The sequence below is a fragment of the Balaenoptera physalus genome (genome assembly GCF_965194825.1).
Source record: "Balaenoptera physalus genome assembly, chromosome: 13".
NCBI lineage: Eukaryota > Metazoa > Chordata > Mammalia > Artiodactyla > Balaenopteridae > Balaenoptera > Balaenoptera physalus.
In genome coordinates, this window is record NC_138892.1 from 32,895,216 (window position 1) to 32,920,251 (window position 25,036).

The following is a 25,036-nucleotide window of genomic DNA, read 5'->3' on the forward strand; positions in this document are numbered from 1 at the left end:
CAGATTCTAATAAGTAGGATTACTTAGTCAAAAACTGTAAATATTTATAGAACTCTTGATTTCTAAATTGTTAACCAGCTAGGTTATATAAATTTACACCTTTATATGCAGCATATAAAGAATTGATTATACAGAATTCTTGATGACATTTAGCATTACACTTACAAAATATTTCTCTTTATCTCTCTTCCTCTCCCTTCCTTTTTTTTTTTTTTTTTTTTTTTTAAATTTAATTAATTAATTTATTTTTGGCTGTGTTGGGTCTTTGTTTCTATGCGAGGGCTTTTCTCTAGTTGTGGCAAGCGGGGGCCACTCTTCATCGCGGCGCACGGTCCTCTCACCACCGCGGCCTCACCCGTTGCGGAGCACAGGCTCCAGACGCACAGGCCCAGTAACTGTGGCTCACGGGCCCAGCCGCTCCGCGGCATGTGGGATCTTCCCAGACCAGGGCTCGAACCCGTGTCCCCTGCATTGGCAGGCAGACTCTCAACCACTGCGCCACCAGGGAAGCCCTCCCTTCCTTTTTTAAAAACTAATTTATTAGATGAACTATGGAATCTTGTTTTTACATGAAGGTATTTAATTTGTTTAAACTGATGAAATTGCATTATTGTTAGCTTTTAACAACCTTTATTTCTTCTTTTTTTAAATTAAAGTATACTTGATTTACAATATTGTGTTAGTTTCAGGTGTACAGCAAAATGATTCAGTTTTATATATATATATATACTTTCTTCAGCTTCTTTTCCATTATAGGTTATTACAAGATATTGAATATAGTTCCCTGTGCTATACAGTAAATCCTTGTTGTTTATCTATTTTATATACAGTGCTATGTATCTGTTAATCCCATACTCCTAATTTTTCTACCCCTCCCCCTTTCCCCTTTGGTAACCATAAGTTTGTTTTCTATGTCTGTATGTCTGTTTCTGGTTTGTCAACAAATTCATTTGTATTATTTTTTAGGTTCCACATACAATTGATATGATATAATATTTGTCTTTCTCTGTCTGACTTACTTCACTTAGTATGATATTCTCTAGGTCTATCAGCCACATTTATTTCTGTTGTAAATTTTAGGTTCAGGTTCTTTGTTTAACTTCTGCAATGTTCATCCTTTGTTTGTTTCCACTGTAATGACTCTGTAGGCAATGAGGACACTGACATTTGCCTTCCACTAATGTAGCACATGCTTTCCCAAGTTTGCTGTTTGTCTTCAAACTTTCTTACAGTGGTAGAATCTTGATATACTGGTGTTTTCATTTTTATTTAGTCAATTTTATCAATATTTACTTCATATTTTCTGCTTTGGGGGATACTACATCATTTTCTTTTACAGGCCTCATATTCCTCCTCTCTGTCTTCACATGAACACGTGTTTCTGGGAAGGAGGAGATGAGAGTGAAGATAGTGTGGCTTTTTACAATAAATGCATTTACTTGTTGAAACAGTACAACTAATATTGCAATGTGATACCACCAATTCCACTTGCCTTCTAATATGCTATTTTTCATGGATTAAATTCTCAGAATAAAAGAATGACTTGTACTCTTATATGCATATTTTGGCCACCTGAAAAGCTGTATCTGTACCACAGAAGGTTAGCTGCCCAGTTTTTTCTTTGGCACAGACCCTAGAACTCTATCCAGGAACAAAATATTGTAAAGGGGAAAGACATCTACTAGGAGCTCTCAGTTTCTCTTTTATGTTACAAGGAATGTGACGTAACTGATATTCTGATTTCAGTTTCATGGATGTTGCAATTAGTGGAATTTACTCCTGGGATGTGACAATTGTCTGGGTGTCTCTCAGTCTTATATTTGGGGGGTGTGTATGTGTGTGTGTGTGTGTGTTTTCTTTTGAAATCTTCATCTACATTTTAGTGGGAAATTAAAAGAGGTTGATTTATAGATCATTAGTTAGACATGATTTTAAATGGAAAGTTATTTTATTCCCCTTTATATGACCAGCATATGGGGTGTCTGGAAAACATTTCCCTCTTCCCCATTCCCCTGGTGGATGTAGAGTCTTGCTCTCAATCTAAAACTGGAGAGGAGATAACTGAGAACTGGCTCCTGTTTTTTCTTATATCCAACAAGTCTTCAGCTAGTATAGCTCTGAAGGAATTAAATGGATCTTCTCCTGTGCTACATAGTTTCTCTGTAGATAATTTTATGTGTCAATAATATAGCACAGTGTGTAAAACATCTTTGACCAAAAGCTGCTCAAGAAAGAAATACACTCCTGCAAACACATTGTTCCCAGGATTCTTATGTCCTCCATCCTCTAATAAAGTGATTAAAGGAAGGTAACTGCAAATCAAAAGATAAGAAATAAATCACCTCCCATCTCCCATGACACTGCTGCCTATTGGGATCTATATTCTCTCTCAATAGATAGATAGATAAATAGATAGGTAGATAGATAGATCTTCATCAACTTATGATAGGGTTATGTCCCAATAAACCCATCATAAATTGAAAATATTGTAAGTCGAAAATGCATTTAATACACCTAATCTACTGAACAGCAGCTCACCCTAAAGATGCTCAGAACACTTAGCCTACAGTTGGACAAAGTCATCTAACAGAAAGCCTATCTTATAATAAAGTGTTAAATATCTCATTTAATTCATTGAATATCTTACTGAAAGTGAAAAACAGAACGTTTGTATGGGTACAGGATGATAATAAGTATATTGGTTATTTACCCTCATGATCACATGGCTGACTGGGAGATGTAGCTTGCTGCTGCTGCCCAGAATCAGGAGAGAGTATTGTTCTGTGTGTTGGTAATGTGAGAAAAGATAAAAATTCAAAGTATTGTTCCTACTAAATGCATACTGCTTTTGCACCATCTTAAAGTCAGAAAATCTTAAATCAAACCATAATAAGTCAGGGACCTGTGTGTGTGTGTGTGTGTGTGTGTGTGTGTATATATATATATATATATATATATATATATATATATATATACACACACACACACACACACACACACATATATATTTTTATATATATGATATATATTATGATATATAATTACACTTTTATATATATATGTGTATATATATATAAAAGGTATGATACATATTAAGGGTATGATACATGATTCTGGCCCACACAGAAAACAATAGCCTAGAGTAGAATTATTATTTAGTTGCCTAACTGACATAGATGCCATGTCTTCAAAATAAGGAGAAAAAGCTGGATCATGATATAGCATCATTCTTTCTTCCTTAGGACTTAGAGTGATTCCCATGTTTGATCTCTACACATTGCAAGCATAAGTATACAAATTTACTGCTTAATAGTAGCAACTGACATAATTTGAACAGTTTTAATAAAGCAAAGATAATTACTGCACACACACACACAAACACTCTTCAAGTAGTTAAAACATCTGCCTGATTTTCCTCACAGTCATTTTTTTTTTCACAGTAATTATCTTCTATTGTTTCAAAGTGTTTGAGCATTGAAGTGTTAGGCTTAATTGAGTAGGATGGTTAAAAAGAGCATCTACAGCTGGATTGCCAATTTAAAAAAAATGAGCCTTTGTATAATTCATACAAAATACATTAAACATAAATGTAATATTTGCTGCAACCATCATGTTCATCATTAAGATTTTCCCAAGTACTTTTAATGTAGTAATTTAAGTACTAGGGAACTACACTTCGTAATTTCTATAGCAAAGAGCGATGCTCATATGTGGCCATCAATATCCATGAACTGATGCATCTGGATCATTTAATGTGTTTCTCAAAATGTGCTTGGATACCACCTGCATTGGAGTAATCTAAGACGGCTGTTAAATTATAATTTCCAGTATGTATCAGAGACTGAAATTTTTACCAGCAACCCAGGTGATTTTCACACTTAGGATTCACTGAAATTGGGATGAGTTTATTTCAGTTTTTCATGTGAATCATAATTACTTGGGTCTCTTTTTCATTTCTCATTTCAACTTTTGAATAATTGTGACATTTTCAATCAATAGGATTTTTTGTGTTATTTTCATAGAGCCATGTGAAGCAAATAGCTAAATGATAGTTTTAAGAAATGCTTTGTAGCTTTCTTAGTTAGGCTAGCACTTTTATATTATACAGTAATCTCCAGTTTAGGGGGTGAGTGGTATCAGATCAATTCTTAAACATACGAAAATACCTTTTATCACTGTGTCCTGCTCTCTACTCCTCAGGTATGTGAGAGGCAACTTTTTGATAGACCTCATCAACACTGTGTTGCCATTTTCTAACATAGAGTTAACCAAGGAAGTCATTATCTGAGAATGTTTTTAACAGGATATACCTGGTCTGTCTTGATTGCTTATTATAAACACACGTGGAGTTATGGACCTGTGGAATGCAGTTGGTTGAAGAACAAAAGTTAGTCCTGTAGGCTCTCAATCTGAATGAATAATGAAGTATAAACAAGAAGCCCAAATCTGAGAAGCTTTCTTGTCTCTAAGTCATACTGCACACATCATTAGATCTCATCTGTTACTTTGAGATGACAGACATGTCTCAAGGCAGAAAAGGGAACTTTTGTGTTTTAAGCTGTGTTTGATGGTTTAGATCGCTTCAAGAAACCAATGCTTTGATGCTTCATCTGTGCCTGCTGTTTTTTTGTATCCTCTTCTAATCATTAATGAATTTTTGTGCTGGTTAAGATCATGATTGTGTGAGTTTGCTTTGACCATTCAGTGCATTTCTGCATGCAACTTTCTGGCATAAGTCAGAGAGGAGAACAAGCCTGTCATTCAGTTCAGAGAACTTATATGATTACTTTGCTATTTGTGAGACAAAGTTTGAAAATTATAAGCCCCCAATGATCTGGTTCATATAGGAAAAAAGCCTATAAAAGTAAATGGTTACACTTAAAACTGGTTAAAATGGTAAATTTTATATTACGAATATTTTACCACAATTAGGAAAAAAAGCAAATATTTAGTGGAATAGCTGATAGTTCTGATTAGCTGAGTGTGTTGTGTGTGCACTCACGTGGCCTCTTACTGAATGGATGTGTGTTCATACTACAGGACTGTTGATGGTGGTAAGGCTAGGCTTCCTGATGGATACTGTCTTGTTTTTTATCTAGAAGCTAAACAAACAAGAGCCTTCAATCTGTTTACCCTTCCCTGGAAGTAAGCTCACACACTCTCCTATTCTGTTTCTTAACAGGTACACAAATATCTATCAAATCTTTAAATTGCAATAAGAAAAAAATGAAAGCAGTTTTGAATTTTGCAAATTTTTTTTCAGTCAAGAGTTTGTCTCCTGCTTATCTGAAAGACCTTGGACATATACTTTCCAGACGTCTAAGTTATTCTTTTTCTCTGTCCCACAAAGTTTAAAGATTCGAAAACACGTGTTAGGCTACACATCTTTGAGCTGAATTCAGAAACTTGATTACCAGGTTAGGGTTTTTGTAACTGAGATCAGGGAACTTTTCCTTGGACTAATGTGTGTAGATAGGTAACAGACCTTATTTTTCTTTCACTTAGGTGAGAATGATAGTAATATTTTAGGTGGATGCTGGGAACAGGAGTGATGGTGAAATGTGGAAATAAGAACTCTTCAGTGCTGAAAATAAAGGAGAGAGAGGGCCTAGACAATAGAGAGCTAGGCTTGAAACAAAAACTTATTCAATTAGCTAGACCAAATAAATAGTGTACATAGAAGAACTACATAACTACAACCCACCTACTCTCTATAGCTGGGGTCCCCAACCAGGCCACACAGCAGGAGGTGAGTGGTGAGCGAGCAAGTGAAGCTTCATCTGCCACTCCCCATCACTCCCCATCGCTCATATTACCTCCTGAAGCATCCCCCTCCCCGATCCGTGGAAAAACTGTCTTCCATGAAACCAGTTCCTGGTGCCAAAAAGGTTGGGGACTGCTGCTCTATAGAGTTTATAATTGGTGGTGCAAATAAGAAAGTGTTAAGATTCCACAGGAGAGGACACAACCAAATTTTGATAAGCAAAGGGCTTCTAGAGTGAACTAATATGCATGATATAATTTAAAATGTAATATTTCAGAAGATCTTAGATTTAGTTCCCTTTTACAATGTAAATGGAAAGGAAAAGCCTAATCATATGTTTTTAAAATCAGATCATTTTTATTATTAAATTCTTGGCATAGGATAACAGCTTTCAATAGCTTTTGCATATGGAGGTTCAAAATGATATTGCATAAAACATTTACAGTATTTTCCATAGCTGGAAACACTAGGTATTTTGCCCCTCTCAATTATCACAACTACTTTCAAACCACAATATTGGGTCCAGAAAGGTTTGTATTACCACTTACACATTCATTTCACTGTACTTATTACTCTGTGACTTGGTTATATGCACCTATATTACCTGCTTTTGTATAACTGAACGTCTGATGATGGCTGTGGCTGGTATGTATTGTACCATTGCTCTGATAGGGCTTCTCTTACATGTGAAGCATTTCCATTGCTATAATATGAGCACCGTTGCAACACTGAGGCTATTTTAAATCTGTATTCTAGAGTAACAATAGTTTCTGTGAACACATTCCTAAAGATATTATCTGGTAAAAGGAATATTGTAAAGACAAAAATATCAGGGGTTATAAAGCAAGAGCATTAGTATGTAATTCAGTTACAAAGTCAGTCAACCATAAGTCATAAGTCCCTAAGAAAACAGGCTTAATTAGTTTGGGTGCACACCTCGTGAAACAACTTGTCAGGGAACTAAATTAATTTTATTAAAAATAAATAAATAAATAAAGCTTAGATCAGAGTCAAAAAAATCCCAGTAGCATTTTGCCATTAATAGTCATTTTGTTGATATGTGTGACCCAGAATATTATATTTTAGGATTATATATTGCTAACCCATAGTTAATATTGCAGGATCTCTTTGTCTTTCTTGTGTGCAGCTATCTTACTACATGCTATGCAATTTTAACACAAAGGAGAGTAAAATTCTCCTTTGGAAATTGTTCTTTCAAGTACAGTTGATAATTTAAGAGCATAAACTACACTTTAGCCAAGCTGTCTTGGGGGAACATATAATTTTGGAGTGTATTTCTCCTACTAAGTTGAAGCTAGGTTATAATTCTTTTCTATAATTCTGTCCATATTACTTATTTTGTGCTAATGTGTCACTGTTCTTCATAGTTTATTTCACAATAGATTTTAATCATGGGAAAATAAAAATTAGAGAAAAGACATATGAATACACTTTTGAATGTTTATGAAAAATTTCCTCACATGCCATTTTCTTCTGAAAGGGTCAAGTTGCATGACCATGGTTTTGATATCCCCCAAGTTATTTTAGTACTTTTTACCCAATTATTTATTTTTTTTCTGACTAACCATTGAAATATGAGAGAAAGGTGTATTTACCACATTTTACAAGTGCTAATGAAGGCGTACATCTAAAAGTTCAGGTTAAACTAAGCAGATCCTAGAAATAGAAGTTTTCATGAAATGATTTCTGTTCATTTCATCTTTTTTTATGGGGAGAATATTACCCCACAAAATTGGATAAAGCCTTACCCAATTGTAAATTGCATTCTACACTTAAATTCTTATATTTCTCACCAAAATTTAGTAATGTAACCATCATAGGCCCAAAGAGTAGCAAAATAAGAACAATCACTTAAATTCAGAAAAGTTATTAACAGAGTTAACTATATAACTCAACATACTTATATAGGCACAGATACCTGGGTTTGGAGGTTAACCATGGTGAAGAAGAACAATTGGCAGAATATTTGGGAAAAACATAAAATTACCAAAAAATACATATATAAAAACATCTCTTTTTTTTCAATATTATGGAATAATTACTAGATTAAACATATGAAATTGCTTCTTTTTGCAAATCAAAAACTCTTGAATATTGGACATTTCCAGTGGTTCAACTTAAGAATTAGGTACCACAGTTTATTTTATCAGGAGATGTTCTCCTCTTTAGCAATCAAATATTTATCTAGCCACTTATTGTTTTTTGGCTGCAATTAGAAAATTCTTAATCTTTAGAATTTTTCTTAGTTGAAATGTGGGAGAAATACATTCTCAACATGACAGCCAGGATGACTCATTTGAACTATTTCAGATCATATTACTGCTCTGTTCAAACCCTCCCTTAGCTGGCCATTTGATTCAGATTTAAAGTTTAAATTTTTTAAATGGTCTAGAAGGCCCTTCATGACCTACCCCCTGCACTCTTTGGCCTTTCAGACTTCATATGCTACCACTCTCTCTTTTACTCACATTGCTCTTCCATGTTGACCTTCTTGCTATTTCTTGAACATACCAGACACCCTCTCACTTCACTTAGGGATTTTTCACTGTCTGTTCCTTCTGTCTAGAATGTTCTTTCTTCACATATAAGGATGGATTACATCCTTAGTTCTTCCAGGACTCTGCTCACCATGAGGGCAGGTATTTCTCTCAATATATGATACTGAATAGCATACTCACAACCACTGAATTTATTACTCCCCTTGCCACTTAGATTTTTTTCCCTCTACTACACTCATTGCCATCTAATCAATACATATTTACTCATTTATTTGGTAATTGGCTGTCTTCACCCATAGAATGTAAGCTCTAGAAGGCAAGCACTTTGTTTTTGTCCACTTCTATGTTCTAAGATCCAAGCATGTAGTTGACACCAAAAAATAATTGAAGAAATGACTAGTTTGAATGATGGAAAGTCTCCTCTCCAGAAGAGGTACTGGATATCAAGGTCTTGAACTTTGTGACTAAGATCTAAGGATCTATATTCAAAGACGTTTCCCTAAAATCTTTCAATTTTGAATTTTTTTTTTTCAATACCTTACGTTGCTGAGCCAGGCAAGTTACTCTCAGTAGAAAGAGAAATGAATTTGAGTAAATTGATATTAAGAATTTGTGTCTTTAAATTCTTAACTGACAGTAATTTAGCCTAGATTAGTAATAACCTGGGTTTGGAAAATGAACAGTGATTGTATTTCATGGTATATTGAAAGAAAAAAGAATTAAGAATATTGTTTTGAGAAGAAAGGACTGGCTCCAATGCACGATCAAGAAGACCTAAAGACAATAAACAGGATTAATTAAAAAGTCAAAGGGGAAAGCATACTATCCTCTCTAGAGATGTTTATTCACTCAACTAATATTTCAAAGCTTGTCTCCTGTCAGGTACAACTCTAAGTGTTATGCAGTTTTGAATAAGCCAAAATTCTTGCTCAAAGTTCTAGTTGAAACAGAAAAATAAGCTATTTAATAAATGAAAAAAATCATTTTAGATGGTGATATGAAGAAAATAAAAGTTATTAACTAGCCTTTGATGGGATAGATTGGATAGATTCCTGAATGCTAGAAATAAACAACCATGAAAAGATCTGGGGTAATGATTGCCAAGCAGAGGGAACAAGATACGCAAAGGCATTGAGACCAGAAAGACCTTGGTGTGTACAAGAACAAAGTGCAGTCTGACAGAGTTGGGTCACAGGATGCTGGAGGAGTAAAAGTGAGAAGAGAGTAACAGAGAGGAGATTGAATAGATAAGCAAGATGCGGCCTATCTAAGGCCTTGCTTCCTTGCTGGTCATAGGAAGAAGGTCTGCTTTATGTCAAGGGCCATTTGAAGATTTTAAACAGGTGAGTGGCATGATGTGTTTTTTAAAATGGTTTCCTGAGCTACTATGTGGGGATTGTCATATTTTAGCCAGATTTATTTAAGTAATTTTTGAGTAATAAAATTATTATTTCATACATATTAATAGTTTTGGATGATGCCTTTAGAATGGAAATATATTCGTAAATACTGTATGCAATTTTATATTACACTTTAATAATTTACTTCATACAGTTTTGTTTTGCATTCTAATTTTTGAATTGCTTGTTTTTATCTTTCAAAACTCTCTGCCTTCGCCTGTGCATCTCTTTATTCCCCCTGACTCAGTTATTCTGGTTATTTGAGAATTAGCTAAAGTGAAAAATGAAGTAATCATAATTGGAAAGCCTTAATTGTGTTTAGACTAGATTGTTAGAAAACTGAAATTTCTTCAGCACCACTACCGATCTCATTTAGCTATTTTAAAACATATAAAGCTATTTTTTTTTCCTGATTTACCGAATTTGTCTATTTCATCATTCTGTGTGTATCAGTGTCCTGTAGCTGCTGTAACTAATGATTACAGAGTTGGTATCTTAAAACAACAGAAATTAATTTATTCAAAGTTCTGAAGGCTAGACATCCAAAATTTTTATCACTGGGCTGGGACCAATGTCAGCAGGGACACATTCTCTCCAAAGGCTCTAGGGAAGAATCCAGCCTCACCTCTTCCAAATTCTAGTGGCTGCCAGTTTTCCTTGAATTCTGGCCACATTACTCCAATCATCAAAGACAGCATCTTCAAGTCTCTCTCTGCTTCATCTTCATATAACCTTCTTCTTTGCATGTATTAAATATTGCTCTGTGTCTCATAAGTATATATGTAATTGCATTTAGGGCCCAACCAGAAAGTCTAGAGTAATCTCCTCTTCTCAAAAATCTTTAATTTAATTACATCTGCAAGGTCCTTTTTTTTTTTTTTTTTTGACATATAAGGTAATATCCACAGGTTCCAGCCATTAAGATATGGATATCTTTGGGAGGTCATTTTGTTTAGCTTACCAGACTGTATCTAGTATGTCAATATATATGTATCTGTTTTTTGTCCCATATCTGTATTTTGTTTGTTTTTTGTTCATTTAAAATATTTTTCTATAATTTTAATATCTCAAATAAATGAAAGAAAATTTTGAAAGATGAGTGGATTTTCGAAGAGTGTGATTTCATTTACATGAGAAAATCTGGGACTGTGAATAACAATTCATATTGATAAATCTGACACTCATAATAAATGAATTCTTTTTGTTGTAATTTGATTAAGTGTTTTTTGTTATTTTTTTCTTGAATTTGTGCCCCTTGATATTCCCAGATGTCAGCAATTACTAGTATATCCCAACTTCACTATTCTTTTTTTTTTTTTTTTTTTTTAATAATGAGGCATAGTTATTTGTGGAATTGTTGGTGGGGAAATATTATTGGAGAGAAGGAATCCAGTGAAGTTGCTTCTGGCTAATAGACATTTTTAAAAAAAATAAATTTATTTATTTATTTTTGGCTGTGTTGGGTCTTCGTTTCTGTGCGAGGGCTTTCTCCAGTTGCGGCAAGCGGGGGCCACTCTTCATCGCGGTGCGCGGGCCTCTCACTATCGCAGCCTCTCTTGCGGAGCACAGGCTCCAGACACGCAGGCTCAGTACCAACTTCACTATTCTTGCTGGAAAGTTGATTCTGCTGTTACTGCTAACTGACCTTGATTTGGAAGTTAAAACACACCAGCTACTGCAGAGCCGACTTACTCTTCCCTGCCCTTTCTCACTTCCAGTCCCCACTCCTCCCTCGTGTAGACCACTGTGGGTGCTGATCCTACTCTTCTGCAGTAGTACTCCTCTATGCATATACTGGGCTGCAATTTCAATTTATTCCTTTAAGTAGATATCACCTACTTGATACTGTTCAGTGAGTCCAAAAGTTAAATTCATTATGAGTCAAGACTGCAATTGCATTTAGTTTTTAATGTGAAATTTTCCTGATTTGCTATAGGAAAGGGAGTATTTCCAGCCCACCATCTTTTCCAAAAATGGATCATACTCCTACCACACACCAAGCACATGGTCACATTACTGGACTTTCTTTAACATGGTTATATCACTTATAACTTCACAACATCATTAATGTAATAGAAAGGGAAGGAAACTAAAATATTGGGGGTATTATAGAAGAGTTCATACTGGAGGAAACATTTGGGATGGATCTTGCAAAATGAGGAGGCAGAGAATGTGAGAAAAGGTTTTACTGTGATAAGGTTTTACTGTGATAGCTAAGAGCATGTGTCAAGCCAAAAAAAAAATAAAAATGTGTGAAATGGCTGTGTGTTCTGTGAAAGGTGAGATATTTAATGTCATTGGAACACAGAGTGAGGTAAAGTGGCAGAAGTTGAAGCTGAGGAAATGAAATAAGATGATTTTTAAGCTTAACATTTTTCCTATAATTCAGTAAAAAAAAATTTATCAAATGCATGTTATAAACCAGACAGTTCTTTCACACTGCCTTTTGCCCTCACAGATTTATACTGATAATGTCAAGGAGCTTGAAATTTATCATAAAGAAGGAAGAGAATCGAAATATATTCTTAATTACAGAAATAAAGGTATCAGATTTGGTTTTTAACAAGCTGAATTTAATTACAGACTGAAAATGGTTTAAAATAAGAAGAGGCTGGTGGTATAAATAGGGAGAGGCAGGTGCAGTCTGACCAAGGTTGATAAGGTCTGAACTAGCACTCTGTCAGTGGGGATAAACAGCAAAGATTATTCTCCAGAGATGCTTGTGAGAAAGAATTTCATTCCAGTTATTTGCTAAAACATTCTTCTTGTATGTAAGGATAGGTGTGGTGTAGGGATTGGGCAAATCTAAAGTATCCAGTGTGGATATATGGATGAGTTGGAACTTCATTTACCTGGAATACATAAAAGTATGTTTATTTTAGAAGCAATTTTGGATACTGTGGGAGGCAGAATTCTAAGATGGCTTCCAAGATTGCCCACCCCTCTTGCACACACCACGCATAGTCCAAGGCATAGTGAATACGACGAAGTTTATTCCTGTAACTAGGTTATAATATATGTCACAGTTGATGTCGACATAGGGAAATTATCCAGGTGGATTTGACCTAATTACATGAGTCCTTTAAAAGCAGAGAGCTTTTTCTGGCTGGTCACAATGGAGGAAGTCAGAGATTCAATGCATGAGAAAGATTCAATGAGCCACTGTTGGCTTGAAGATGGAGAGGCCATGTGACAAGGGTCTAGGCAGCCTTTAGAAGCTGAGAGTGACCCCTGGGTTATAACCAGCAAGAGAAAGGGGAATTCAGTCACTATAGGTGCAAGGAACTGACATTTCCTAACAACAGGAAATGAGCTTGGAAAAGAATTTTTCCCCAGAGACTTCAGAGAACTCAGCTCATCCAACATCTTGAAAACAACCTTGTGATATTCTTAGCAGAGAACCTAGTTATACCATGCTAGACTTCTGACCTACAGAAACTGAGTTAACAAATCAATATGGCTTTATGCTGTAAAATTTGTGGCATTTTGGTGCATAGCAATAGAAAATAAATACAAAATGACTACAGTACATATACAAGTTAATACAAAAATGATAAAAGAAAATATATAAAACAAAACTTTCACAATGTTAGAAAATGCTATGCTGTTACATAATAATAATTTGGAATTTTAATGAAGTTGAAAGATTTTCTTCAAAAATATGTAAAACAATATCATATGGAAAACATGAACAGACTAGATCAGTAACTGTAGAAGAAATTGAACATGTTGCCAAAGTGTTATTCTTACCAAGTATAGAATGAACTGATTTTAGATTAAGTTTTAAAGCTTGTAAAAACTTTCCATCTTTGGTGTATTGACCATCTATAAAGAAAAATGGTGTTCTTCTCAATCCATTTCCTGAGGCATATATGAAAGAGGCAATAAACTCTCTTAAAATCAATCACACATATTATATATTTCCATTATTAAAGCTACTATCATACATGTATATATTTTCCATAAGAACTAAAAGTTTACATAATATACACTACTATTTAAAATATAGAAAAATTGCATTGAAGTATTAGAAAATATCTTGAGCACAATATTAGGAAATGTATACTAGGACAATATATCTAAAGAATGAACTAGACATAGAAGAGAGAAGAGCAACAACGAGAATATCATATGAAACTCAGATTTACTCTGGAGCAAGTTCAGGAGGTGAGGGTGGTTCGTGATGGGTTCTGAATATAAGGAGTGAGATTGTAAGCACATTGGGTTTATATGCCATGCCTAGAAGTTTGGGATTTATCCTTCATCTTAGGTAAAGAGTACAAGAGTTTTTTAATCTGCAGAGTGACATGATCAGATATATCTCTCAGAAAGAGAAGTATGCTAACATTGTGGAGACCAGACTCTAGGTACAAGAAGGTGTTGTCAAGATAATGGGTTAAGGTCAAAAAGAAAATAATAAAGTATAGGACTCAGATATTGCTATGAGGACTAAGAGTTGAAGTCAAATTTATGAGAAATTTCTGATGCAGAATTGACTGGACTTGGAAGGAAAATCGACATTGTGTTAAATGAAATAGTCAAGTTTATTCAGAAAATTTTTAGTTTATGAGGATGGGCAAATGGACCCCATTTACTTATGGAACACAAAAGACCACACTCATATAAGGTTCAATATAATGTGATTAGTTTTCGACTTGTTGGACTTCAGATAACTTTGTCCAGGAAGAATAAAAACATATGGGTCAACAAAAATATGATCAGCAAGTTAACATACGTTAACGTGTATCTGAAATAATGAGTGAAAAATTTAGGCCATAAAATTTTACTTATATTTTTGATGACACTAATGCAAAAACTACCATATCTGATTATAAAGTATGAGAAGACACTCATAAAAAACAATAAATATTTGTAATTTTCAGATGAGAAGATTTTAGATGTAAATTATAAAAGTTTTGAATGTCTTGTCATTCGGTAGGTACCCAGCATGAAAAAATAAGCTAACATCGTTACATAAAATATTATTGAAGAAATGTATTTTTAAAGTCAGTTTTGGGATTCACTAAGAACATACATTTCTACTTTCACATGTCTAATTAAGATGGAGATGATCTTGCTAGATGAACAAAAATTTTGGATTGACTCACTGGAAATATCAAACTCTTTAGACTAATGAGAAAAAAATTTTGGTAAATCATATGGTTTAGATATCTTGTTCTATCTATAAGTTTAAATATCTTGGTTCTTTTTCTAACATATTTAAACTAATTGACTTATAATTAACAAGTTACTGAGAACTGTTATTTTTCCATGAGTATATTTTTGGTGGCTATTGTTAAATTTTGACAAATGACAAATGTTATCAATAGTATATTAAATTATATTAGTAGTATACTACAACTCTAATTATTCACTATGTTCCCAATCTAAATGCTAATAATATTGGTAGCTCTTGAATATTATTTTATAGTTGACAATAAAGCATAAATAGTAATATTTGCATTACAATCCCCAGGGTTTTTCACAATCTCCATAATGATAGAAGTTGAATTAGAGTAATTGGAAATCAGAAATGTCAGGATTTAGGGAATTCTAAAAACTAATGGCTTAAATTTTCTTTAAAAAAGATATAGTATGATGCAAGGAAAAGGGCAAAATCACACTTGTGATATTCTTCCCCCAAATCCACAGCCCCAATCTAATCATGAGAAAACATCAGACAACAAAATTGAGGGACATTTTCAAAATCCTGGCTATTAATTTTCAGAAGTGTCAAGGTTATGAAAGAAAAGGGGAGTGCAAAAATGTTACAAATGGAAAAAAACTAAAGACATATGACCTCTAAATGCAATGTGCCATCCTGGATTGGATCCTGGAACAGAAAAAGGACATTGGTAGCAAAGCTGGTGAAATCTGAGTAAAATCTATAGTTTAGTTTAGGACTCTGATATCTACAGCCCATGGGCCAGATCAGTCGAGTTGCTTGTTTTTCAAGTTTTAGTGGAGTACAGCCATACCCATTTCTTTATGTAATGTTTCCATAAAGGCTGCTTTCACAGTATAAGGGCAGAGTTGATGACTTGGGGAAAAGACCATAGGGTCCACAAGCCTAAAATAATGACTAAATATCTATTTACAGAAAATGTTTACTTACCTCTGGTTTAGTTAATAGTACTATATCAATGTTAATTTCTTAATAATTGTATCATGATTATGTAAGATGTTAACATTAGAAGAATCTGGGTGAAGGGTGTACAGGAATACTCGGTACCCTTTGAAACTCTTGTAAGAATCTAAAATTATTTAAAAATAAATAGTTTAAAAAAAAGATGTAATGGCTTAGAGTTCTGGCTTTGGAATCAGACAGAAGTACATTTAAATCCCAGCTTTGCAACCTAACTACTGTGTGATTTTCATCTCTAATATTTGGGTAATAATGGTACCTACTCACATAGGGCACTTGATAACATTAAATGTAATGATGTACTTTTGGCCACTACACATGATAAAGCTCAATTCATGATAATTTACATGTAATAATGATAGTTTTCACAATATTATAAAGTATAATAATGGGGCTTCCCTGGTGGCGCAGTGGTTGAGAATCTGCCTGCCAATGCAGGGGACACGGGTTCGAGCCCTGGTCTGGGAGGATCCCACATGCCGCGGAGCAACTGGGGCCGTGAGCCACAACTACTGAGCCTGCGCGTCTGGAGCCTGTGCTCCGCAACAAGAGAGGCCGCGATGGTGAGAGGCCTGCGCACCGCGATGAAGAGTGGCCCCCGCTTGCCACAACTAGAGAAAGCTCTCACACAGAAACGAAGACCCAACACAGCCATAAAATTTAAAAAATAAAAAAAAAAAAAAAAAAAAAAAAAAGTATAATAATGGCCTAGGAAAATATTATGTTTGCTCTAAAAATATCGATCCTTGCAGGTCACTTATTTTCTATTTTTACTTTACAAAATGGGTTGTCTCAGACCTACTGGGATTGGTAGATGTTTATGGAGGAAGAGAGCTGTAATTTTCCACTGGAATCAAGAGAGAGTGTATCTGTTTTCATTTTGATGGAAATTTCTGAACAACTGTGCTGTGTGGAATTAATGAATCATTCACTGAGGTTTAGACTAATTTTAGGAAAATAAATAAAGGAAGGAAGATATTCAGAAAATATACATTTATCAGTCCTCAGAAGTGAATGATTTATTGACCTTCAGTACTCTTTAAGGTTCGTATAAAACAAAATTACTTAAAATAATACAATTTTAGAACCAAATCAATTTGTTTCTAAACAAATCAATTAATTTAACTGACAAATCTAACAAATCAATTAATTTAACTACCTGCCTTCTCATTTTTCAGTATAGGACTTAATAAAAATCATGCAAATAGTGTCAATCTGAAACTACAATTTGTCTCACTGCACCAGAGCATATATGCCTATATTTTATAAATTACATCTAAATCCTATGATTATATCCCAGCATTTAAAATAAAAATATATGAAAATCTATCCTAAAGTATTGTCATTTAGAGTATATTAATATTCTCATTGTCCCATTTTATTCAGAAGAAAAGTTTAGGATAAGAATTTAACCTGTGTGTGTGTTTGAGGAAAAGTAGCTGTCCCTCAGAGACATTGTTATAATTTGCTCTACCAAAAACATTGAATGATTGAAAAAATAACCTCATAGGCATCATGGAGAACTCTTGTGACTTTTGTGACTGATGTAGAGTTGAATTAATTACATGTCCTCTTTGAGATTTGTAAACCTCTAGTATTATTGTCTGAAATCTACAGCCTTACTATCCAAATGCAATAGTCACCTTTTGTGGCAATCAGACTAAATTATTTCATGTCTCCTTAGATCTAAGAATAGTTAAATGTGAACTATTTCTTTTTCATATTTCATGGTAATAGATATTAAAAGTTACAAGCAATTATTTCCACATCTTTTTCACAGTGAATTTAAATCTACTTCGTGAGAACCTCTGCTCTTTACAGTTTTTTTTTTTTTTAACGTCTTTATTGGAGTATAATTGCTTTACAATGTTGTGTTAGTTTCTGCTAACAAAGTGAATCAGCTATATGTATACATATATCCCCATATCCCCTCCCTCTTGCATCTCACTCCCACCCTCCCTATCCCACCCCTCTAGGTGGTCACAGAGCACGAAGCTGATCTCCCTGGGCAATGCAGCTGCTTCCCACTAGCTATCTATTTTACATTTGGTAGCGTATATATGTCCATGCCACTCTCTCACTTTGTCCCAGCTTACCCTTACCCCTCCCCGTGTCCTGAAGTCCATTCTCTATGTCTGAGTCTTTATTCCTGTCCTGCCCCTAGTTGTTTTTTTTTTTTCAGATGTTTATGGAGAAACCTTTTTTTTTTTTTTTAGATTCCATATATATGTGTTAGCATATGGTATTTGTTTTTGTCTTTCTGACTTACTTCACTCTGTATGACAGACTCTATGTCCATCCACTTAACTACAAATAACTCAATTTCATTTCTTTTTATGGTTGAGTAATATTCCATTGTATATATGTGCTACATCTTCTTTATCCATTCATCTGTTTATTGGCGCTTAGGTTGCTTCCATGTCCTGGCCATTGTAAATATAACTGCAGTGAACATTGTGGTACGTGACTCTTTTGGAATTATGGTTTACTCAGGGTATATGCCCAGTAGTGGGATGGCTGAGTCATATGGTAATTCTATTTTTAGATTTTTAAGGAACCTCCATACTGTTCTCCATAGTGGCTGTATCAATTTACATTCCCACCAACAGTGCAAGAGGGTTTACCTTTTCTCCACACCCTCTCCAGCATTTATTGTTTGTAGATTTTTTGATGATGGCCATTCTGACCAGTATAAGGTGATACCTCATTGTAGCTTTGATTTGCATTTCTCTAATGATTAATGATGTTGAGCATCCTTTCATGTGTTTATTGGCAAACTGTGTATCTTCTTTGGAGAAATGTCTATTTAGATCTTCTGCCCATTTTTTGGATTGGGTTGTTTGTTTTTTTGATATTGGGCTGCATGAACTGCTTGTAAATTTTGGAGATTAATCCTTTGTCAGTTGCTTTGTGTGCAGATATCTTCTCTGTCTTTTCATCTTGTTTATAGTTTCCTTTGCTGTACAAAAACTTTTAAGTTTCATTAGGTCCCATTTGTTTATTTTTGTTTTTATTTCCATTTCTCTAGAGGGGAGTCAAAAAGGATCTTGCTGTGATTTATGTCTTAGAGTGTTCTTCCTATGTTTTCCTCTAAGAGTTTTATAATGTCTGGCCTTATATTTAGGTCTTTAATCCATTTTGAGTTTATTTTTGTGTATGGTGTTAGGAAGTGTTCTAATTTCATTCTTTTACATGTAGCTGTCCAGTTTTCCCAGCACCACTTATTGAAGAGGCTGTCTCTTCTCCATTGTTTATTCTTGCCTCCTTTATCAAAAATAAGGTGACCGTATGTGCATGGGTTTATATCTGGGCTTTCTATCCTGTTCCATTGATCTATATTTCTGTTTTTGTGCCAGTACCATACTGTCTTGATTGCTGTAGCTTTGTAATATATTCTGAAGTCATGGAGCCTGATTCCTCCAGCTCCATTTTTCTTTCCCAAGAATTTTTTGGCTATTCGTGGTCTTTTGTGTTTCCATACAAATTGTGAAATTTTTTGTGCTAGTTCTGTGAAAAATGCCATTGGTAGTTAGATAGGGATTGCATTGAATATGTAGATTGCTTTGGGTAGTGTGGTCATTTTCACAGTGTTGATTCTTTCAATCCAAGAACATGGTAAATCTCTTCATCTGTTTGTATCATTTTTTTTTTCTTTTTTTAAAAACTTATTTATTTATTTATTTTTGGCTGTGTTGGGTCTTTGTTTTTCTCTGCGAGGGCTTTCTCCTGTTGCAGCAAGTGGGGGCCACTCTTCATCGCGGTGCAGGGGCCTCTCACTATCGCGGCCTCTCTTGTTGTGGAGCACAGGCTCCAGACATGCAGGCTCAGTAGTTGTGGCTCATGGGCCTAGTTGCTCCGCGGCATGTGGAATCTTCCCAGACCAGGGCTCAAACCCGTGTCCCCTGCATCGGCAGGCAGATTCTCAACCACTGCGCCACCAGGGAAGCCTTTTTTGTATCATCTTTAATTTCTTTCATCAGTGTCTTATAGTTTTCTGCATACAGGTCTTTTGTCTCCTTAGGTAGGTTTATTCCTAGGTATTTTATTCTTTTTGTTGCAATGGTAAATGGGAGTGTTTCCTTAATTTTTTTTCAGATTTTTCATCATTAGTGTATAGGAATGCAAGATATGTCTATGCATTAATTTTGTATCCTGCTTCTTTACTAAATTCATTGATTAGCTCTAGTAGTTCTCTGGTAGCATCTTTAGGATTGTCTATGTATAGTATCATGTTATCTGCAAACAGTGACAGTTTTACTTTTTCTTTTCCAATTTGGATTCCTTTTATTTCTTTTTCTTCTCTGATTGCTGTGGCTGAAACTTCCAAAACTGTTGAATAATAGTGGTGAGAGTAGGCATCCTTGTCTTGTTCCTGATTTTAGAGGAAATGATTTCAGTTTTTCACCATTGAGAATGATGTTAGCTGTGGGTTTGTCATATATGGCCTTTATTATGTTGAGGTAAGTTCCCTCTATGCCTACTTTCTGGAGAGTTTTTATCATAAAAGGGTGTTGAATTTTTTCGAAAGCTTTTTCTTCATCTATTGAGATGATCATTTGGTTTTTCTCCTTCAGTTTATAAATATGGTGTATCACATTGATTGATTTGTGTATATTGAAGTATCCTTGCATTCCTGGAATAAACCTCACTTGATCATGGTGTATGATCCTTTTAATGTACTGTTGGATTCTGTTTGCTAGTACTTTGTTGAGGATTTTTGCATCTATGTTCATCAGTGATATTGGTCTGTAATTTTCTTTTTGTGTGATATCTTTGTCTGGTTTTGGTATCAGGTTGATGGTAGCCTTGCATAATGTATTTGGGAGTGTTCCTCCCTCTGCAATATTATGGAAGAGTTTGAGAAGCAAAAAGGATAATCACTTGTGGAGAAATTCTAGCATATCTTTTGTCAAATAACACAGTATAAGACTCTCCCAAATTCTTTATGTAACATAGCAGGCAAGAGTCGACTGATTTCTCTGTAAATCAGAGAGTAAGCAAAATAAAATAATGGTACTTAAGGAAAAAAGTGACAGAAAAAAGAAAAAAAGTGACATATTTATACAGGCCATTATATACACAGTCATCTTGCCTGAGGAAAGAAACTAAGGAAACTAAATTATGAAAATCTTATAATCTGGATTTTCCTCTTTTCTTCCTCACCCTCTTCCTCATGCTTCCCTTCTTCCTCCCCTTCCTCCTCTTTCTTTTAACTTAGAATCTACCTTACCTATTATGCCTAGGAAAGACAAAATGGATTGGATGTACATACGTTTCAAAAGAAAATAATTTAGGAACTGTGTATATTTGCCAAAACACTCTATCTTAATATAGATACATATGTCTCACTTCAGAGTTTCTGCTTAATTTTAAACTCAAGTAGATTAAGTAGCAGCTTATCTAAAAGATTAAACTTTTCTCTATTCAAACTGTAAAGCTCTTTTACTGTTTATATATTATATGCTGACTTTTTTTCTCTTCAATTTTATATGCAGTAGTAACTAAGTGATTTTGTGGCCTGTGGTTTGGAGCCACCATTACAAGCTCTCAGGTTTTGAGTGCCCTAAAGGAGTTTGATATCTTGAGTGGTAGTGAAACCTGCTTTTTCTATGGATAGTTTCTCTTCATCCCAAAACAGAGATTACTGTTTAGAATAGTTCTCTGGAGCTTTGATCACTATTCCTGAATTTGACTGGTACACAAATCAGGTATAATATTCTTCCTAATCACACTGAACATTTTTGGCAGATAAATTACACTTTACCTGCTTCTGTGTTTCTCCCATACCTGTGTACATAAGGAAAGTTCACAAAGATGTTTACACATTAGGTTGAGTAATTAGACCAAGAGATGGTTTCTAGAGGTCTATGTTCAGAGACGGAAATAGCATAAATGGAGGATGCATTATGATAGATAGCTATTTTAGTTGTTTTCTATATGTGATAGCATTGAATCAATAAGATGCCTCTATGATTAAGCAATTATTTTCTGTTATCCCCATTATTTCTAATAGCTATTCTATTTGTGTTATATATGTGATAGCATTGGATAAATGACATCTGTATGATTAAGCAATTATTATTGTTTTTGTTATCCTAATTGTTTTAGATGAGGAAGTAAAAGTCCAATGTTAAAAGGGGTTGAAACAAATTTTGCTAGACTAAATCCTGGCACATCACAGTATCAAGTTGATTGCCATTAGAATCCCTAGATCATTGCAATCATTTGGCCCTTTGCTCATGCAGCAAATACTTTACCTCTTTCATTTCCTAAGGTTTTGAGGAGAATACAGAGAGGAAGACTTCAAGGACACATTTAATGTAATCATGACAAGCATACACAATACCATAATACAAAGCAAAGGTATTTGGCGCCATAAACTAGGTATAAAAATTCAGCCAAGATAAATGTACTGCTCACCACTCAGCCTTTTCCTGGACAAATTCATACTGAATATGACTCCCAAATTCTTTTTCTAAATGTGTCATGTTCCTGCTCCAAAAAAGCTTTACTGGCTCAACATTTCTTACTGTTCTATGCTTGAACTCCACTTATTTTTTCTGCTTCACTCATCTGTTTAAAAAATACTTTATAAATTATTTATTTAAATTTATTTCATTGAAGCATAGTTGATTTACAATATTGTGCTATTTTCTACTGTACAGCAAAATGATTCAGTTATACATGTATATACATTCTTTTTCATATTCTTTTCCATTATGGTTTATCACAGGACATTGAATATAGTTCCTTGTGCTATACAGTAGGACCTTGTTGTTTATCCATTCTATGTAAGACAGTTTGCATCTATTCATCCGAAACTCCTAATCCATTCCTCCCCACCTTGGCAACCACAAGTCTCTTCTCTGTGTCTGTGAGTCTGTTTCTGTTTCATAGGTAAGTTCATTTGTGTCATATTTTAGATTCCACATATAAGTGATATCATATAGTATTTGTTTTTCTCTTTATCACTTACTTCACTTAATATGATAATCTCTAGGTCCATCCATGTTGCTGCAAATGGCATTATTTCATTCTTTTTCATGGCTGAGTAATATGCCATTGTATGTATGTGTGTGTGTGTGTGTATATATATATATATATACACACACACACACACACACACACACACACACACACACACACACCCCACATCTTCTTTATCCATTCGTCTGTTGATGGACATTTAGGTTGTTTCAGCGTCTCGGCTATTGTAAATAATGTTGCTATGAACATTGGGGTGCACGTATGTTTTTGAATTAGAGTTTTCTCCGAATATATTCCCAGGAGTGGGATTGCAGGATCATATGTTAACTCTATTTTTAGTTTTTTGAGGAACCTCCATACTGTTTTCCATAGTGGCTATACCAACTTACATTCCAACAAAGTAGGAGGGTTCCCTTTTTGGAGAAATGTCTACTTAGGTCTTCTGCCCTAAATAGACATTGGATTGTTTTTCAATTGGATTGTTTTCTCGTTATTGAGTTGTATGAGCTGTTTGTATATTCTGGAAATTAAGCCCTTGTTGGTCATTTTGTTTATGGTTTCCTTTGCTGTACAAAAGCTTGTAAGTTTGATTAGGTCCCATTTGTTTCTTTTTCCTTTTTTTTTTTAAGTTTAATTATTTATTAATTTTTTTGGCTGCATTGGATCTTTGTTGCTGCGTGGGCTTTCTCTAGTTGCAGCAAGCAGGGGCTGCTCTTCGTTGCAGTGCACAGGCTTCTCATTGGAGTGGCTTCTCTTGTTGCAGGGCATGGGCTCTAGGCATGCAGGCTTCAGTAGTTGTGACTCGTGAGCTCTAGAGTCCAGGCTCAGTTGTTGTGTTGCACGGGCTTAGTTGCTCCACAGCATGTGGGATCTTCCTGGATCAGGGCTCAAACCTGTTTCCCCTGCATTGGCAGGTGGATTCTTAACCACTGCACCCCCAGGAAATTCTCTCTTTTTGTTTTTATTTCTGTTGCCTGACCTAACAAGACATTGGTACAATTTATGTCAGAGAATGTTTGGCCCATGGTTTCTTCTAAGAGTTTTATGGTGTCATGTCTTATATTTAAGTCTGTAAGCCATTTTGAGTTTATTTTTGTGTGTGGTGTGAGAGTGTGTTCTAACTTCATTGATTTACATCATTTAACAAATATTTTAGACTATTAGTCTTTAAAATGCTTATTAGGCACTCTTAGCAAAAGAAAAAAATAGCCCTTCACTCTCCAATATGAGTATGTTTCTATTTATTAATTGTGCATATGTACTGCTATCATTAGTTAAGAATTTTGCTCACAATATATCCTCTGAGTGTAGTTAATGTTAAGCATAGTTGACATAATCAGTATTTCAAAGTCATAGATAATTTTGAATATTTTGTTGTCATTTTCAAACCTTGCAGAATAGTTTTTTAATAATTTCTTTATTTCACTTTTAAGTATGCAAAGTTTCCAAAACAGTGACTATATCTTCTTATCTTATTTTAAAGGCATAAAATGTAGCAAAAGAATAATCCTATATTTACATAACAAAATTTATCTCAATTTGACCAATTAATTCTTCCCTAAACTATAGAAAATAATTCTCTGATTGGTACTACCTTTTATGGTTTGTAAGTTTATTTTGAAAACTGCATTCTGATAATAAACTAGAAGAATTAGAACAGAATGGAGAAATCTACAAAAGAGTACAGTATAAGCCATGTTAACTTTAGAAAAAAAGTGGACAAACCAATAAATAAAATGTCAAAATAGAATGAAAGGAAATGGAACAAAACAGAGCTGTAGTAAAACTAAAGAAACAAGAAGAAAAGAAAAAAAAATTATTATACAATAACATTACATTCTTCCCTTAGAAATCATTTGTGTCCATTTAAGTTTTTTAAAGCCTGAGTCTTCATCTACTCCAACCTTTCTATTTTATGGTTGAGGAAACTTGCTTTCTTTGGGGACAAATTATGCTCAGAGATTGAGATTGTCTTTGCCAATATTTTATTTAACATAGGTTCACTGCAGGAATTATAATAATTTCACAATAGCATACAGGATAATGTCTCTTAATAAGCCAATAAAGAAAAAACATACTCCAAATCATTGATAGATCAATTACACTATTGTTCCAGGAAAGGGCAGATAAAAGGAATAAAGTCCAAATTTAGTCAACTAAATATTAAAAAGGTGTACCTTTTTACCAGTTGGTTCTCAGGAGAGTCAGCTTAGCCAACTAA